Source organism: Passer domesticus, chromosome 6 (genome assembly GCF_036417665.1).
Source record: "Passer domesticus isolate bPasDom1 chromosome 6, bPasDom1.hap1, whole genome shotgun sequence".
Classification (NCBI taxonomy): domain Eukaryota; kingdom Metazoa; phylum Chordata; class Aves; order Passeriformes; family Passeridae; genus Passer; species Passer domesticus.
This window is the reverse complement of record NC_087479.1, coordinates 13410573-13430309: the sequence shown is the minus strand read 5'-3', so window position 1 is coordinate 13430309 and position 19737 is coordinate 13410573. Positions and strand designations below refer to the sequence as shown.

The window sequence follows — 19737 nt, the reverse complement described above, 5'->3', positions numbered from 1 at the left end:
GTGCATCTCTCCTGGGAAAATGCATTTCAGTCATTCAAGCAACAGCCTAGCCTATGGAAAAAAGATTGTTCTTTCCAGCTGTTATGCCAAAAGAAAAAATAAATTTAAAATAGAAAAGTGAATAAATTGAGCATATTTTTATCATACTCTTTCTTGAAAATTACTTACAACATTATTGTTTCTTATGAGGAACTATTTTTAGTATTAAAGTAGTCATACACTTTTCCAAAAAGTGCTTCCTGAAAAACCGAAACCATTATTATCTTAAACTCCCACACAGTTTGTTTTAAAATATCTTTAAATACTATTAAAGAACAATCATTGTGTAGGTTTATAACTTATGAGTAGGAAGCAGAAACCATCAATGAATCATATTATTTCTCCTGCTGTAACAACACCACCATCAACTACCACAATAACAAAAATGTTTATGCTCACTGTGTACCTGTTTTGCAGGCAGTTTCCTGCTTTGAAATCTGCATAATAGGTAAGCTGTGGTAAGTGTAATATGCTGTTTACTGCCAATTCACTGTGGACAGGCAGGCATGCTTGGTCTGGTGCATTTCTCCTCCTTTGGGTGCAGCTCCTTGCTGTGTATGGCAGCCCTGAAACAGCAAATGAAGTTTCTACAGATTCTAGAATCTGCTTCTGAAAGATGCGGCCAGATATACAGAGCTAGATATTCAAATTATTTTATTCTCATACACTGTATTTTTTCTTTTGGTTAAAAGCAGTGATTTTAGTTGTTGAAAATATTTTCAACATGTATGCTGCTTTGCAGAGGGAAGTGACAATGGGACATTGGTGAGGGAAGAGAAAGATTGCAAGAGACATGAAAAAAACACCATGGAGATCAATATTTAATCTAGAATTATGGGTGTACAGTATGTACTGTGCATTTTTTAAATTTAACTTGGCTTTTACTATTATTCAGTAGGAGGGGAACAGATACTGAGAGCCCTGGATAGCAACCATAAGAAGCATGTTTAAATACACATATTTTCAGGAGATCTGTAAATACAAGAAGGAACGGATGTCATCTCTCCAATCTTTTTTCGTGTTGGAAAATCTGAGAGCTTTACCTGGGAGAGTTGTTTTCAGGTGAAAGAACTTGTAAAATAATTTCCCATGTTTATGCTGCATAGTATTACAGCACGTAAGAAAAGATGTTTGTGTTACCCAATTCTTGAATAAAAAAACAATGTGCACATCACTTTTCCCAGTGGAAATACTGATGGTATACAGAGTTATAAATAAATACTAAGTCAGGAATCTGTGTGGGAAAGCCCCCATCCTCTTTCATCCTCTTTCAGTCAGGAAGCATGCAGGTAGCACAGACTAATTCTGCTCAAATAGTGCTAGAAGAAATGATGGCAGCTCGTATTCATCACAATTTTAACAATGCTTTGAGTGTATGCATGTACATACATATGTAATGCATCTCTTATATGGGCATTTATATGGCACTTCTAGGCTTTTCTGAAGGCTTTTGAAGTTAGCTGGCCAGAAAGGATTAGGCACCAAGGGGAGGAAAATTATTTTAAGAATTTAAAAATTATGTTATCAGGTATCATCTGCTTGCTAATGATGCTTCAAAGTTATTTCCAGGGCAGAATTCTGCAGATTGCTCCAGAGAAAGAGTTCAATGGTCTATCTAAAAACCTCATTCCATCATTAATGAGTGCTTAACCCCAGAATATTTGAACTTGGACTACATGACCAGTAGTCAATTTTCACTAACAGTTCTGGTTTTTTTTGATCCTGAAAATCTGTAGCCGTGTCATCAGCTCCTTCTTAATTATACCGTATTCTTTACATCTGTCCTGCTAAATAACTCTAATTGAAATAGCACCGGCGTGAATTTTCGTAATGTTCCCCCCAAGACATCCCGAAAGTGACTCACACGAGAAAACAGACTGAAGTCACAGCTGGAAGCACGTCAAGGATCATTTCCATTTTTACATGATTAATTTGAATTTAATATCTTAAATCAAAACCTGATTAATTTAAATAAAATTTTGATGGTGCCCTGCTTCTAATATACATTGCAGTAATTAGATTCAGCTTAATGTGATTTTTTTTACATAATTAAAAAAAAGAGCAAGTCAAGTGTAACAATGCAGAGTTGGTACAAATCTGTCCATATATACACATATAATACACATGGGATTCTGCTGAGATGTTGCTCAGGTACAGGAAAGATCACAGCTGGGTGGCTGTGCTATAGCTCAGCTTATGGCATATGTAGGATATTCCCCTTCTATTTCACTGCAATATGAATAGTCCTCCTTAAAAAAAAAAAAAAACCAAACAAAAAAACCCAAAACAACAAAACCAACAAAACACCAATACAGCTGAAATCACATAAAAACATAAGCAATGCAACACTCTAGGTCAGCTTCTCATTTCTAGCTCTTCTCACATTCCAAACAATTGTGCTTGAAGAATTAGCTATGTGTATCCTCCAAATGAAAATCTGCAGTGGACTATTTACAACATAGGCTTCTGTTTTTCATGAGGCTTACAAAAATTATTTATAAAATAATTGTTACTGTGTTTTTATATGGATTCCCCTTGCCTGTCTCTGCTTTTGCACAATGGTCCTGTGCACTATGAAAGCCACAGAGGTAGCAAACAGTATTTCTTATGTATTAGGATCAGATGAAGCCCACCTGCACCACACACCTGACCCTGAGGCTGGTTATGATCAATGCCTGTGGCTGAAATGCCCAGTTCTTAGCAAGCAAAGCTTTGGAAGGTGCATTTCAGGTAGCACTCACAGCAATATTTTAGATGTTTCCAGCTTCTTTGTAGGAGAAGAAACTATTACCATAATCTGAGCAATGGATTCATCTGCAGGTGTAGATGGAGCTTCAGTGGAGTCATAAAACAAAATTATTCAGGTAAGCCAAAATCAGGGGGAATCTACAAATGAAGTAGAAATTTGAAGTTTTTGAATTTGTCTGAAGATTTATGTAAAATTTGCTTTTGTTTAAGGATAAAATATCCAATTTATTACTGTAAAATTTAAAGTAGAAGAAGAAAAAAAAAAGTATGCTGAAAACCCCCCAAACACTGTTTCCTTGTTTTCCTGTTTCTGTCTTAAGTGATCAATTTGCTGATCAAATAATTCTTCAATAATTAGATCTTTCTTCAACAAGGCAGTGAAACATCAACCTGACTCTTCAGCAAGGAGTAATTCCAGTATATATCAAACTTCCTGATTTCAATGGGACACTCCACCAGCTTTAAGATGCGTAGCATGTCCTTAGCTAGTAGTAAATCACTATTAAAGAGAAGACAATGATGGAGAGTGAAAAGCTCCTTTCCTCCCTGGGGCTAACAGCTTTCAGTTCATCCTTTTATGCAGGTAAGTAAAGTCATTCAGGTGTATTTGATAGCACCCAGCTTTCCAAAAGCCTTTCCATACAGTATGTTATAGATATTGTGTAATGGCACACAGGAAATTTTAATATAAATTTTAATATTGCTTTGAATAAAAAAAATTATTCTTTTTTGGTGAAACTGGTGGAACTTTGCTGGTAATTCAGATAATCTGGACATTCTCCCTGTATTAAAACTCTTCCCAGTACCAATAAAGAAAAAAAAAAAAAAAGAAAAAAGAAAAAAAAAAAAAAAAACAAAAAAAAAAAACCCAAAAAAAAAACACAACAGGTGAAAGGTTCAAGTCAGTTTTCAGTTTTCAGCCAGTAAGGCCAGGTTAAATGCTTTTCAGCAAGAATGACAAAAAGCCTATAGCAGAAATTGATGAACTGGGCAAAAATAAAGACAACTTTAGTTATAAAACAGTCAGAGAGAAGGAAGGGAAACTAATTTACAGACAAATTCATTAACCAGATTTAGCTGCTTCAGAAATGCTACATATAGTGATTTACAAATCTATCTTTTCTTCAGGCTCTTAACTATCTCTTCACTTTATTGAAATTGTCAAAATTCTCATTTTCATGCAGCATCGGACCTTCACAAAGTCACTGTCACAGCAGGGGCTCCTATGCCATCCTACTTGGCTCCTCAGATTTACAAACATACTACCAGTAGATCACTGAAAATGTGTAGATACAAATTAAACTTCTTGAGTTTCACCAATCAACCCTTCAAGACTTTTACTTCTGTGGATTTTGTAGACAGAAGCCACTGAAGTTGAATACTGATTCCAAAACACTTATTAATTATTCATTGCAGATAGCTAATAATAAAAAAATGCCACCTTTTATCTTACAGCTAAAACTTTTGATGACAACCAAATTTTTTTTATTCTAAATTTAGGCTTCTCTAAGTGTCTACTACAATATGATCCAAAAATAACAGCATAGTTACTATCTGGGGAGAAACTACTTTGGAGCTTATATTCTTATTCAGAAGTTAAAGTCAAAACAAAATTAATCGTGAAGGTTTATCTATAATGTATCACCATTCATTTCAGTAAAAAAATATCTTTGCCAGCAGCAGAAGGGAAGTACTTTCAAGGAGTTACATTAAACTATAGACTCCAAGGAGAAGATTACAGATCTTCCATATTCAGCAACATGAATCAAAACTCTTAGGAACTAGTCTAACTTTCTTTTCTTTTCTTTTCTTTTTTTTTCCCTTTTTTTATTACTGCAAGGCAGCAGGGATTGCTTTTTGTATAGGCTATGATTTAGATGGCTAATTGAAAGTAAGCAGTGGTGAGCTGCTTCCTTGGTAAAATATTACCAAGACAATCTTATCTGAGTTTACAGAGTTATTTTCAATTTGTAAATGTTGTATTCATTTCTACTAGATAAAACACCTTTAAAAATCGTAGACCCAGGCATGACTAGATTTCTGTTGCAAATGCTCTGCACTTTTTCACCCCACACAAATGCCATCCTACCCACAGATATATCTAAATTTCCTCTCCTTATGAATAGTTTTACTATTAAAAATAAGCTCAATCTATTTTATGGTAAATAAATTTAATGATATACTGAATCTTAATAACTTTGTGCTGATGTCATCCTGCCAGATACCTGCTCTGCAAGAGAATCTCCCTCATTAGAGCCTACACCTCTTAGAATTTCACCTTTGCAGATTTATCTCTTGCCTATAACACAAAGAAAATCCTGGGCTTTGTTTCACCATTATAATAGATGTAAATTAGTGTTTTGCCATTGTTTGTTGCTGTAATCATAGAGGCAAGTATATATTCCTAACAGCTATCTTATTTTCAATTTGCAAAGCATACTGTGCTTAATCCCATGAGGCAGCCTGTGGTTCTAGATATGAATTTAAAAAGGTAATTAGACCTGGGGGGGATGGCAGGGAGATTGTCCCTGAGATAGAAAAAGCAGATTCCTGCCAGGTCCAGAGGGGTCTTTGATAGGTCCCAGGCTGGTCACAGTTCTTGTCCTAGTTTATTACTTGTTTCCATTGTGTGAAACAGCTTATTTCTTCATGTAAATGTAAATCATGTTGATACTAGTAGAAATATTCTGTTTCTACTTTTTTATTTTAATCCAGAAGGGTCACAGAGCTTGGTTATAGGGACTGGCGAAAAGCTATGTTTTTTCCCAATGATCTCTTCATTTTTTACAATCAAATAGATAGTAAAAGTGACATATTGATAAAAGTTTCAAGGCATCTCTGGTGGGTGGCAGTAATTTTAAATATCATACAATCATCATTAAGTCATTTATGTAAATGAAAAGTACTTGGCAACTCTGTATGGCAAGAAATAGCTCCACTTTCTCTGCATCTCTGCTTCCTTTCTCTCTTCTTTTCCCCCTTTGCTGGCTGTAGCATAGTGCACACTGTAGAGATGAACTCTCCTTTAGGGCTGGGTGAAGAATTTTTGTACAAAATATCAGACACCTATGTGAGTCAGCATGTGAGGAATAACTAATGATGAGACAAAGTCAAATTAATCTATCATGAAAAATGTCTAAAGGAATTTCTATAAGCTAAAATCAATGTGGTGTATTGATGAGTTAAAAAACAAACAAACAAACAAATAGGAGATATATAAATTTATATGGATTTGGATTAGGTGGCTTCTTACCCCATTCTCAGTCTCACCATTTGAAACCTACATCAGATCTGAGTTTTAGGGCATTAGCACAAGTCTGGTTTGTCTCCTGCAAATCTCAGTTTGAGTTGCTGACTGGTTTCAAGGGAGATTACAAGTCCCCCTTCTGAGGAAAAGAAGGATAAGAATCTGATCACTCACCCAGGCTTTACTTTTAAAAATTGACATTGTCAACTGAAGTATTTCTGAGCAGGAGAAATGGAGGCAGTTTGAGCTAAACTGTTTTTGTTTGCCCAGATGTCTGATAATATTTAAGGGCCAGATTCTGCCCTCAAGCTGCTTTGGTAGGCAGTGTGAGCACTCACTCTTGGGAAGATTCTGTGCCTAAATGTTCTCACTTTTCAACACATTGTTACCCTCCCACATATCTATTCAGGCAGAAAAACAAAATGGTGAACCTCCCTCAGGGGTTTTAATGCAAGTCTGTTGAGTCACCCTGGATTTTGGATTGAGTTAGGGTGCAGTATTAGGTTGGAAGGTGATAAAGATGCCAGGAATGTATGAGGAAAATTCTGTTCTCAGGCCAGTAGATAGAGCAAAAACTCTATCCCCATATCTGTGCACAGAGGCTGTTGCTAAACCTCCAGAGGCAACTAGCCAGAAGGAAATATTAGGCTCGGAGACCTAAATAGACCATTGCACAGCCAGTTGGCTCAGTCTTGTGTCTGCTGGGCTGTGGCTGCGGCTTCCCTGGTGGCAGTCTGGGAGTGTGCAGAGCTAGCCAAGGCTGCTACAAACAACTTTAGTGCATCAGTGTCCTTGCACTCCACTGAAGCCATCTAGTAGCAGAGGATTTACATATTTCCCTAGCTCCTTATCTTGTTCTTTGTCCACTGTGTCTCTCTGAGCAAAGCATTTTTTTTCAGGAAAGAGGGTCCTGTGTAGTCCAAGCTCATATTTTCATACATAACATCGACTCTGCAAGCTTATTCCGAGATGGAATTGTCTTGGAGCCTTACACCACTCTCCCTGGCAGAAAAGTGACATCACAACTTCTGCTTTCTGACAGAACCTTCCTTTAAGATTTCATTAAGGATCACTTATGATAAACACCTCCCAAGAATGCTTATTAAAGAAATTAGAAACTATGGTACATCAGAAAAGACATTTGTTTTAATTGAATAGAATTATTTATTTATTGAAAGCCTGTATTGTTCATAATGCCTAGGGCACCAGTCTCCTTTTGCTAGATTTTTTACCAGCGAATGCAACATTCGTTTTAAGGGAGATATTTCTTATATTTTCCCAGTAATCAAGAATAGACTGGGTGCTTCACAGCCAATAAATACCAGTGAGAAGAATCCTGAATGAAAGTACACTACCATGTGAGTAGATTCAAGTTCTAATTTAATTGAAATCCAGGTTGGTGGCTTTGTGAGGGCTATAGCTAGTCCTACTAAAAATTAAAAGAAATTTATATCAGGATAAAAGTTTGGGGTTTTTTATGTTTGTCCCTAGAGATAAAGTAAATTTATTGTAAAGGAAAGCAAAATTCCCAGCTGAATATGTGACGTGAGAACTGGTAAAACTGAATTCTAGTAAGCCTGAGGTCTGAAAATGCAAAAGGGAATGGGTGAAACATGATTAGTTCATTAAGTCACAACTGGAGAGAGGTGATATCTCTAGTAACTGATTCACTAATCCTAAGGTATTTTACAAATTCACTAAGAGTTAACTGTTAGGACTCAGAGTGTATGTGCCCCAGTCAGAGGAGTTGCCACATGAGCATGTTAACCTGTTTGCCTCAAAAAAGTTATCAGCTGCCCTTGATTTCCCTGCATGAAGGAGATTTCAACATAGACTCACCAAAACTGTATTGTATGCTTGAGACACCACCAGCACCCCAATTCTACAATCAGTCTTCTGCTTCCTTTTCCTTTGATCAAAGTGTAAATATTAAAATGAATTAACTCCTAAATTCTGTCTCTTATTCCCTATAGCTGCAGAACATCATAATACTCATCACTAGCAATCCAGCTGCATTCAGGCATTGGAGGCAATCAGAAGTCATGTGGATGAGGCTGGGTGTTGCCTACCCCTTCCAAATCAGAAGGCCTGATCCTAAAAATGCAAAGATAGAAAGCGGGCTAGTGAGTAGCACTGTAGCATTTTGTTCCCTCCTTACACTGGCTGAAGAGGCAGCCTCAGAAGTTAGGAAATCCCCAAACAATGTAATCAATCCTTCCATGCCTGTGGTGAGCAATAAAAGTTTATATGAGACCTACAGCACTTCACACTGAATGGCTGAAAAATAGCACACATTTATCAGAATGCCTGAAAACACACCCCATTCTGGTAGAGCAAAGCAATCAGTGAGGCCATTCTTCACCTGGAAGATTTCCATTCTGTTTTGCTAACACGCTATATTCGGTATTGATGTGTGTCTGCGCACAGCGCAGCCGGTGCGGTGCTGGGACAGCTCATTCACACGGCAGAGCCGTGCAGCTGCAGCTCCTGCACTGAAGCTGCACCCAGCAGTGCTGACAGACTAAAGGAGCTTGCCAGGGTTTCCCCCAGAAGATTTCATTTTTTTTTTAAGGGGCTTTAAATCTGGCTGTTTCGTCACGGACCACAGGTCCATAAAGGGATGTTAAAGAGATTAGGTGGAGGTGTACCCTCTAATAGCCCAATTCCAATCATTGTGGATGGGACTGGATGGCAAGATGCTGCCACATCTTTTGGGATTTCCTTAAACAGTGGTATTGATTGTGGTGCCTGGGGACAGAGCACTGGGGTGGCCCAGCTGTTGGTTTGTCCAGGTATGTTTCCTTACATCCTTCCATAAGGAGTTGAAAATCATATTAGAATCAGACCCATGCTCACATCAACATTCTAAATGGCTTTAAATCTCTGAAACTCTCCATTGGAAACATCCATAAAATTCAACTAAGGAGCTTCAGATCCTTTCTATTAACTTCTTTAGGATATATCCTTGTTTACCAACTCAGTGATAGTCAATCTGCAAAAGGTAGCATCTGAGTTTGGGATGCTGGCATATAAAATCTCGTATTGTTAGTCTTTCTTACCAGATGTTTTCTACTTCTAGTCAGAAAATGTCTTTAAAAAATAAAAAAAAAGCCACATAACATTATATATTTGCTCTTGGGATTCTCTTTAGATCTAAAACTAAAAAAGAAAAAGAAGTAAAACAATTTTTCAGATAGTTAACTGAGCACATCAAGAACTTTAAAAGCTTCATTCAAGATAAGCTTAAAAAAAAAAACCAAAACCACCAAACAGCTCGAGAGTTCTCTTTATAATAAATCCATGGCCACTTTCGAACTTCACAGTTCTCACTGTCCTGTACACAACTCCCACTCAGTACATCACAGCAACAGTACAGATGGAGTTGTGATCTTCTTTACTCCAAAAGCACAGTCTTGTAGCTAAAGAAGGATATCTGTTAGCAGCTCAGGGTCTATATCATAGAGCTGAGCAATTCTCAGTACAGTGGTACATCCCAATTCGACAGGCAATCCAATTCTCTGCTTCCTCTGCTGCACAGTCTCTCCATCAAAAAGGTTCTCGACATGCAAAACACTCAGCCTTCACTGTTGTTTTTACATAAAATTGATTTAAGTGAGCAGAGTTGTTTATCATTGAGCTAAAGATCAGCATAGAACTAGATAGCTTTGCAAGCCTTTTGCTTTGCACTCCTCTAATTAAAAATAAAAATGTTAAAATTTCCAAAAGGGCATTTTAAAGCCTACTAATTGATAATGCAGAGTTGAGATTTTCTACAGTGATGGGAAAGAGAGGAGGGGGAAAGTCACCAAATTAAAAAACACAGCCTTTATGTCTTCTGTAGCTGTGTTCTACTTGTGGTTTTGGCACTGGCCAGAGCAGCAGTAAAAGCTGGAAGCTGCTGATCACTAAAAAGCATGGCCATGCTATCTCCAAGGAATGGCAAAGCAAAGTAGGGATATGTTGATCTATAGATCTCCTAGGTAACCACCATCTTGAAGATCATGAAACTCCTCTATTTATAGTAGCTGAGCACCTCACAATCTTAATGTGATTAATGAATATCCTTAGGCCATCTGGGTAAGGAAGAGCATCTATTATCTGTATTTTAGACATGGGGAATGAAGGTCTAGGAACCTACATCTCAAAAGTACTTACACACCTAATTTATTTCAAATACTTTTCAAATACATTTTAGGATATATAACCAAGCCTCAGAGAAACACAGACTTGGGTATATGTCTGGCATGGGTACTCCAAGCAGTAAGTTTGTAATGTATGGTTTCACATCTGCACTAATACATTTTTGTTTTTTGCTTGTTAAAGTCTTTTTCTGGGACTTGTGTTGAACCGTTTAGGCAAAAAAACCAAAAAGAACATCACCACCACCACCACAAAAACACCAAAAAAAAATCCCCCAAAAAGAAAACCCAAACAAACCCCTCAAATAAATATCTGAGGTCATACAAGACAGCTGCAACAAAGCAGGCACTGAAAACAAATTGGACCATTTTCTCAAAACTGTCCTCTTTTTCTGGTACCAGAATAAATTTTTGGGTTTTGTGCAAAGCCTTTTGGGATTGCAATTAGAATTCTCACAAAACCCCAAAATTAATAGTAGGGAATTTTCAGTATTGCAACCAATCCCTGGGCACACTGTGAATGGTATCTTGGGCTGTAGTTGTACATCACAAGTTAATATTTCTGCCAAGGAGAAAGCGGACAGTCCAGAAGGGCAAGGGAAAGGAGCCGTCCATGGATTCACAGCTGATTCATTCAGTGCAGCCCTGTGTTGGTGATTGCAGCCATCTCTGGTGTCCCATGCCACAACCACTAGGAGGTGTGCTTAATGCATAGGCACACAGAGATGGAACCCTCCATGAAGAAGGGATCGTATCCAGCATGGGTGGGGGAGCACTCAGGTAAAGACCAAGCATGACAATTGTGAATCACTGGAGCAGCTCTTAGTAAGCTGCTGTAGTTATTTTGTAGATTTGAGCAGATCTGTGGCTATCTTCATGTAAGCTGGTTGTCAAAAATAGTGTCTGTCTACCCCAGTGTGGAGAGGAGTGTCGAGGCAATTCATCATCCTCCCTCCATACTTCATATACACTCACAGATGATCAGACAAACATGGGAATTAAACTGCATGTATACAGATATTTTCTGTAAAAGGAATATGGGAAGAGCAGTGTTCCCTGGAGAATATGATTGCAGCCTGACTATTTATGCCTGATAGGCATGTTGCTCCTTAATTGTAACTACACAAGGAATAACAACATTAAAAAAAATATAGGACAGGCAGATGTTGAAGAGTTTTCTGAGAACTGCCATAAAAATTCCAGCTACCACAACAACTCAGTCTATGTAGCTATACTGTCATACCTATACATCAATATATAACTGGAAGCCTTTCTTCTTCACCTTTTTAACATATATGCTTAAATACATAAGCACAAACACATAACCCTGCTTATTTGGGGGATGGGAGGAGAGGTGGGGCTTTCTGTTACCTATAACATTTCAGGAATCTTAAAGGTAGAGCATGCATCTTATTCTAAGGGGTGATAACTCCTTGATTAATTAATTATTCTTCTGTGCTGTTGTTTTCTATCTGGTTGACTAATACATCTTATAAGAAAAAACAGCTGCCAAGAAACATTGGCAATGAATATCCCCATCTTCTAATTGCGATAACTGTGCACAGAAATCTACTTCAGGTTGGATTTTTTTGATATTTCTATGCCTGTCGTTTTTTTAATTTTCCTTCTCCCTTTTCTGTGTGCACTGGGAAAGAGTGTCTAAGGGATATGTTGGTTTGCATTTCTTTTTCAGTGTATGCTGACTGTACAAAGAGTTAAACATGAAATAAAGAATGAAAATAAGTACGAAAGACAACATCCGTTCTCATTTCAATTTCCTGGAAGGAAAGTGCGGTTGGGCAGATGGTGCTTTTTTGTTTTACTAACTGAAAGATCAGATGTAAATAATATACACAATATAGACTATAAAGATCATTGAAGGTGAGGTTTCTGTGCACAGAGAATGCTGTACTGTGGAGAGTTTCTCGCTCATTAGTGATTTGTCAAGGATTTTTTTGGTTTTAGCTTCTTAATTTTTTTTGATATTTCAGTTCGCTTACTGCACCCTCTGTCTGCCTAGTCATATTTGTTTTAAGCAGTATATTCCAGAAGGTTGCGTTGTATATATCTTAATTCAGGCCCCTTCTATGAAGAGCCACAATATTTGGTCTCCAGTTGAACAGACAGAGGAGAGTGGCTGATAATTTGGCATCACGTGAGTCTCAATATTTCTGTGTTGCTGTCTTTCTCCACACCCTGGCTTTATTGTGTGCTATAAGAATTTGGGGGTTTTTTGTTGTTATCCAGTAGGATTTTTACACCTTTGGAGATCTTTAATTTGTTTTCCAACAAGGGACATTAAACATTCTTAAAGCAGAGCAGAGATTGTGTTCTCTCATAATCAGAAAAAAACCTCAACCTTTTCTAAAATGTGTATGACTAAACATGTCTCAACAAAGTCATAATGCTGTCTTCCTGACTGAAGGAGCAGAAAAATATACTGTGCTAAGACTGGAAAGAATACTGTGGTTTCATTCTCAGCCAGATCAAAATGAGTGCTCTTCCTTATCCCTCATGTCCTTTATTAAATTGGTGGGATTCAGACAGAAGATATTTTCATGTTTACACTGCAAGAATGCCTCTAATCAGTGCCGACAAGCTAAAAACATTTCTGTGAACATCTTGGTAGGTTATTACCTCTCTGAACCTCCCTGGTTCAGGGTAACCAGCGTGGATGAACAGAGAGCTTTGGCTGGAACTCAGGAAAACTAGAGAGTTTATGACCTTTGGAAGAAGGACCAGGCCACTCGGAAGGACTAAAGGGATGTCATGAGGTTGTGTAGGGGGAAAATTAGAAAAGCCAAAGCCCAACTAGAAATTAATTTGGCTACTGCCATACAAGACAATAAAAAGTATTTCTATAGATGCGTCAGCACCAAAAGGAGGGATAAAGAAAATCTCCATCCTTTATTGGATGCAGGGGGAAATATAGTGACAAAGGATGAGGAAAAGGCTCAGGTAATTCATATCTTCTTTCCCACAAACCTTAAGAGTAAGACAAGTTATCCACAGGCACTCAGGTCCCTAAGATTGGAAGACAAAGATGGAGAGAAGAATGGAGCTCCTATAATCTAAGGAGAACAGGTCAGCAACCTGCAACACCACCTAGACATACACAAGTCAATGGGATTGGATGGGATCCACCCAGGAGTATTGAGGGAGCTGGCAGAAGGGCTCATAGAGCCATTTTCCATCATTTATCAACAATCCTGGCTTACCACGAAGGTCCCAGTTGCAAGCTGGCAAATATAACACCCATCTGCAAAAGTCAGAAAGATCTGGTGAACTACAGGCCTGTCAGCCTGACCTTGGTGGCAGGGAAGGTGATGGAGAAGATCATCTCCAGTGCCATCAGACATCCCATACAGGACAACCAGGGGATCAGGCCCAGTTAGCATGGGTTTGGGAAAGACAGCTCCTCTTTTTCTATGACAAGGTGAGGTGCTTAGTGGATGACAGAAAGGCTGTGATGTTGTCTACCTGGACAGTGTGCCCAGGTGGCCAATGAGGTCAATGGCACCTTGTCTTTTATCAGAAATAGCCTGTCCAGCACAGCCAGGACAGAGCTCATACTCAGTAATGGTGGGTTCCACCTCGAATCCTGTGTTCAGTTTTGGGCCCTTCACTACAAGCAAAACATTGAGGTGTTGAAGCACGTTCAGAAAAAGGAATCTAAAAGTTTGGAGAAGGCCTTGTGAGGAGTGGTTGAGGGAGCTGGGTTGTTCACCCTGGATAGAAGAAGGTTCATGGGGGACCTTATTGTCTCTACAACTGCTGGAAAGGAGGTCGTAGCCAGGTGATTGTCAATCTCTTCTCCCAGGTAATGAGCTATAGGACAAGATGAAATGACATCAAATTGTGCCAGGGCAGTTTTAGATTGAACATTAGCAAAATTTTGTTTGCTGAAAGGGTGGTCTAGCCTTGGAACTGGCTGTCTGGGAAAGTGGTGGAGTCACCAGCTGTGAAGATATTTAAAAGACATGTAGCTGTGGTGCTTAGGGAACATGGGTTAGTGGTGGACTTGGCAGTGATATGCTAATGGTTGTATTTGATGTTCCTAAAGGTCTTTTCCAGCCTTAATGATTCTATGACACTGCAAACATAACTGCTGTGAGTTTTTTATTTAACACTAATTTTTCTTACTAACCTTAAAATGGGTACAGTAGAAGGAGGAAAAAAAGATGTTTTCTCAATGAAAGAGTATCACTGTAATCCTCAGGAGAAATGACTCATATAAAATTATAGAACTTGCAAATCAGAACGACCAGATCTGGGGAAATCAGAAGACATAGCCAGTGCTAAAACTTCTGTATAAACCGAGACTGAGGTAAACCAGAGAACTGGTTTAAACTGAAACTTACTTTTTAATGTTAATTGAAAATTAAATGTACACTAGTTATCATGTTGTAAAACTGGTAAGGCTGAATATAAACTATAAAATTGCTTGTCCTTTTTTTTTTTAATTTGTCTTGATAAAAAATTTCTGCTTATTAACCTGAGAAACTTGCTGATAATTGTGAGAGTTTCATTTTGAGGGTTTTTTTATTGTTTTACATTTGCAGCTACTGGGCTCAAGTGCTTTCAGAAGCATTTTAGATCTCAGTATACAAAAAATGGTTTTAGCATGAATTGAACAAATAGAGCTTCAAATTTTGATGAATAGAAACTCTAAAATCACTGTAAACAAAGAAACTTATTTTACTTTTTAAGCCACTCCTACATTTCAGAGCCTTTACACATTTTTAGGGTGCTTTATTTCATCAGTGCAAGGAGTATGAAAAGAAGAACAAAAGCATGTCTGTGATGTTACTTCTGTAATATCAATAAAGTGAAAGAAATAAAAAAGAAAACTGAAAATACTTCACTTAGTCTTCAGCTATACTGAAAACAAATGAATTAGTGTTTGGAGAAAATATGCCACTGGAACTAAGATTTCATAGGTAAGAATTTTTAACATTAAGTTGTAAGTGAGTAATAAAATAGAACAAAAATAAAAATTAAAGACTTCAGCTTGCAGAACCTCCTGCCTTGTAGTTTTCTTGAAGTTTGAAAATCCCAGAGTGGGTTTTGTCTCCTCACAGATAGCTCAGTAATAAATAAGAAAAGGGGAAAAAAAAATCAAATAACTGAATACTCCAAAGAGAGCTTTTACCACCTGAAAAAGAAATGTCAAAGCCCAGGCACTTCAGCCCAAATGCTATTCTGCACCTACCAAGAGGTTTTGGGGCACTAAAGATGGGGCAGGCTTGCTGGGGGCCATGTGCTGCAGGTACTGCCAGAAGGAAGTGGGGCTGAGGTGTAAGTGGTGCAGACAAACACTCACAAACAGGCAGGGTTTCACTCAGTTGTTCTCTGTTTCCCACAGTTAAAAGCTGATGGGCTTGAAACAGTTTGGGGGTGATAAGATGAGCTGTAGTTAAAAAGGAAGGAAAGGCTCAAAACACCTGGGGCCAAACCTCTATCTGCCCGTTGATCTCAACTGGAATAAAACAATATCTGCAAGCCCAAGATTTGACTCTCAGCCTCTCATATGCATTCTGAAACCCACAGAAACTGACCATGAGATATTTTTGGCTTTCCTTAGAGACATGCCCACAAAACCTTCACAAATATCACTGTCCTAATGGACAGATTTCTGTAATTGCAGGATAGAGCTCTGTGGATAACTAAAGCATTAGCACACACTCACACAGACATTTATGGGTGGCACTCTAAACAGAGGAAGGCAGAGACCATTTGCAAATAAAAGAGAACAATCCCAGGTTAAATTATGAACAGTTACCAGACAAAATGGAGGCAATGTACAGGCCCTGACAAGCAGTTGAGACTAAAACCTGTTGAACTAGTAAGACACTGAATGTCCTGTGGCATCAGAAAGTAAAAAAAAAAAAAAATCTCATATCTCATCTCTCCTTAGCTTGAAAGAAACACTTCATCATGCAAACCCAAATTTTGTTCAGTGAGAGAGCCTGGATTGCCACTCTTCATTACTGCAGGAGTTGATGTAGAAGTCAACACAGTAATGCCTTTCATCTCTTGTATTATAAGAATTCAAATTCAATTTTTATTTGAAATAAAAATTTCAAGGGACAGCTACACAATGCTTTATAGTGTGGTTCTTGGTTGCCTTCATCCCTTAACAGCCTTGAAAAGAGATACAGAACATAAAATTAAACCCCTAGTTTTTTTCCCCCCCATCAGGCTGTTTCATCTTACAACAGTAACAATTCACCATGTAAATATCACAACAACAGTATGTAGAGTCTACTGAACATTTTGCTCTTCTTAAAGGTTTTTTTCTTTCCTTTGGAGCACTGATATACTTAACAGTTCCACAAAACCGGGGATCTACAAGTTTCAACAAAATGAAACCTTTGCCAATAACATACTAATATGCTGAAAGCCCTTCTTAACTCACCTACAGTGGACTATGTCACTTTTTCTTCTGCTCTCCTCAGGAGTGCAGTGTTGGACCATGGGGAACCTCAGCCCTACTGTCTTTAAGCATGAGCTGTGGCCTGATAGTCACAACAGTCCAACTGCTGCTGCTGACTTTTTAGTCATCAGGCTTTGGCTCCTGTGTCTGCAGAGTGCTCTTCAAGGTTTTCAGTTTGAGGGTTTGAATATATACCATGTGTAAGTTGTTAAGTGCAATACCAGTCCAGAAACTCTAACTTTCTAAACACAGGCTTTGAAATGCTGTGGTCATCATTCCTCTGCTTCTGCATATGAGCCTGACTCAGCAACTAGTGGTTAGTCTTATGGTCAACAGGCTGTTTCATAGGAAGTCCCTTAAGGGGACAGGTGGTCCAGTGGATGGGCTGTTCAGTTTAGTGTAAAAGCAACAAAAATCCCATCAGTCTCAGCAGTAATCAGAGCAGCAGAGGAAACAGAACAACACATGAAGTGTAGGGATGGAGACATCACAAGTAATCTGACTGGTTTATACTAAGAGAGGATTTGATAGACCTGCTGGGTTTTTACTTAATGCCAATCAAATCTGAAAGGGACCACTTGAGCTTAGATATTTATCTCAAACTGATTTGAATTATCCTTTCCTTGATTTTGAGAGTCCAGAAGAGAATACCATGAAGAGAGTGTGTTGACATTTCCTACATAAAATGAAATTAATCCATTCAAGTCAAGGAAATACAGTGTGGGTGATACAAGAATCAGGCCCTTTGAAATGACAACAGAAATAGAGCTTCATCTGGGCTGTATGTTCTCAGAAAATCTTTTGGGAAGTGAAAACTTAATTCTTCCACATCACCCCCTTCACAGCAATTAGGATCAACAAAATGCATACAGGGAACATCATACATATTATTGCATCTTTTTCTGCCTAGTCAGTATAAGCTTTATGTTACTTTTGCAGACATGTTAGCCAAAGAGCAGCATTTGAGGTCAAGTCTGGATTGTCCTTTTTATTAGGCTAATGCTGCACATATGAAAACTTATTCAAACAAAATTGTCTCAAATTATTACCAGCACTTAAATGATCATTGCAGAAATCACAGGAAAGAAGGATAGTGCTTACCAAAACCCCAAGAAAGTACTTCAGATTGTTTTTCTTTCATTGCCAAGCAGCGAGGGTCAAGTGAGCTGTATTATTTGCAAATATCCACCTTCTCAGAATGTCACAAGCAGCTGTAGCATATCCACTAGCAGCAATTTCCACTTGGCTCTATCCAGAGGGGAGAAAATTACCGGGAGCTGCGTTGTTTATAATTCCCTCAACCCTGAGGGTAATTCTGTTCACCAATTACTTGAAATTAAAGTTAGGTAATTTGACACGTCTGTTTGATACCCGACCACAAACTCTTAAGCAAACCAAAGAGTTGGATAGTTTACTTCCACGATCTTCCACAGAATTTCATTATTGAAACCATGACAGGAAAGGAAAAATGAGAAATTGTACAGACTTGTGAATCAGTAGGGCTTGGGGGTTTTTGGTCACTGTTGCCACATTAAAAGGTCCCAAGAGATATGAAAAAGAGGAAGTTGGAAGGCAGTTTTCCTCCTGGGAGGAGGGCTCCCATTTAAACATACAAAGGTTGTAAGAATTGAACAGCAAGAAGCCTAAAAGTGCAGTGTTTGACAGGAAAAGAAACCAGCTTTCTGTAGCGAGATGATTTCACACCTTTTGTCTTTGCATACAGTTACAATGCTACCCTGAAAAGGATGTACACATGCAGACAGAAACCTACATTATCTGCTGTATGTGTTTTTTGATCTCTAGGGCCAGTCATTTAAATTACATAGTTGAATCCTGAGCTGGGTTATATCTAGACTTGGAAATTTTTAAAGTCAGGCATACCTGTTAAACATTTTATTGGTGATGAGTGTGTGCACACTCCATTTCTGTATCTCTTTGTGAGTAATGAATTGGCTGCCAGGTACTGTGACTGAACTGCATGACTCACTCCATGGATTCGTTTTACAATCTGGTGAAACCAGAGGCTGGTAACACCTATCCTTTGTAAGAACATTTTACATGTTGTTATTCTACAAATGAACACTTTCTTTTTTTTTCTTTTTTTTCTTTTTTTTCTAACACAAAAGATTACACTGATGAATTTTAACAAAAGTACAAGCTGTCTCAAAATTCATTCATGTTATACTGAGCTGTGTAATAAACTGTTCAGCCTAACATGTGTGAAGTGAGTCTAGTTCTCATTTCCAAAAGGTATATCAAGACTTATTTCAAAACATTCATTATCCTTAAACATTATAAAACAAGTGAACAAGAAATGCAGAGGTACTATCTTTTAATAGTGAGACTTGATTTTTAATTGTGTAATCTCATTCTTTTTGGCGTAGCTTTCTAGTCAGAAAGTTTAGTGACAAATAAGTAGCAAGTGCTTTTTATTTTAATATGAATATGATTACCCTTTCAGCCATATTCTGCATTTCATTTTTACTATAAAAGTTGTTCGTTGTCCAATTTCAAGCTGAAAAACTATAAAAGTCCATTTTGACTTCGCTACAGCAGAACTAAAAGATTTTTTTGAACTAAGATTAAATTCATATACCTAGAGCTTCTGTCATTGTAATATGACATTAGGAGCATAGTCAAATACTGGTTTTGACTATAAGTGTCCTACTAAAGTAGTAGTCTACTGCAGAGTGCTTTTTGATGTATCAAAGAAATGGTACTATCTTTCAAACAGCATTCATATTCTCCTATCATCAAGGCAGAGTAATAGCAGGACTAAAGCATGATCTTTTTTACAGTTTCTAGAAGTCAGTGCTATAAGGGATTGCCTAGCCTTGCATTAGGTATTCATGTTTAAATGAACCACAGATAGGCTCTCCAATCTACAAACTCCATTAATCAGATTTTATCCTTTTCTCTGTCTTTTATTTTTTGGATTCTTTACCCTCTTCCCTGCTGCTATTGCTATAGCTTCCCTAATGACAGGCTAAGTAATTTATTTTTCTCTTTCTATCTTTCTTTTCCTAAAGTTGTGATACTCTTACTGGTATAATTCACAAATGTTTCCGTGTAATGCTGATGGCCATGACTCCATCATTCAGTGGGTAAATAGCATTTTACTTTGTTAT

At 37.9% G+C, this 19737-nt stretch overlaps 1 long non-coding RNA gene across 1 annotated transcript; it reads left to right on the top strand.

The window, feature by feature from the left end:
• The first annotated feature begins 2701 nt into the window (after positions 1 to 2701).
• Positions 2702 to 8368, top strand: LOC135302063 (uncharacterized). The gene is made up of 4 exons (XR_010363753.1): positions 2702 to 2903; positions 3146 to 3370; positions 7317 to 7392; positions 8008 to 8368. It is a non-coding gene; the product is annotated as an uncharacterized LOC135302063 (long non-coding RNA).
• The last annotated feature ends 11369 nt before the right edge of the window (positions 8369 to 19737 follow it).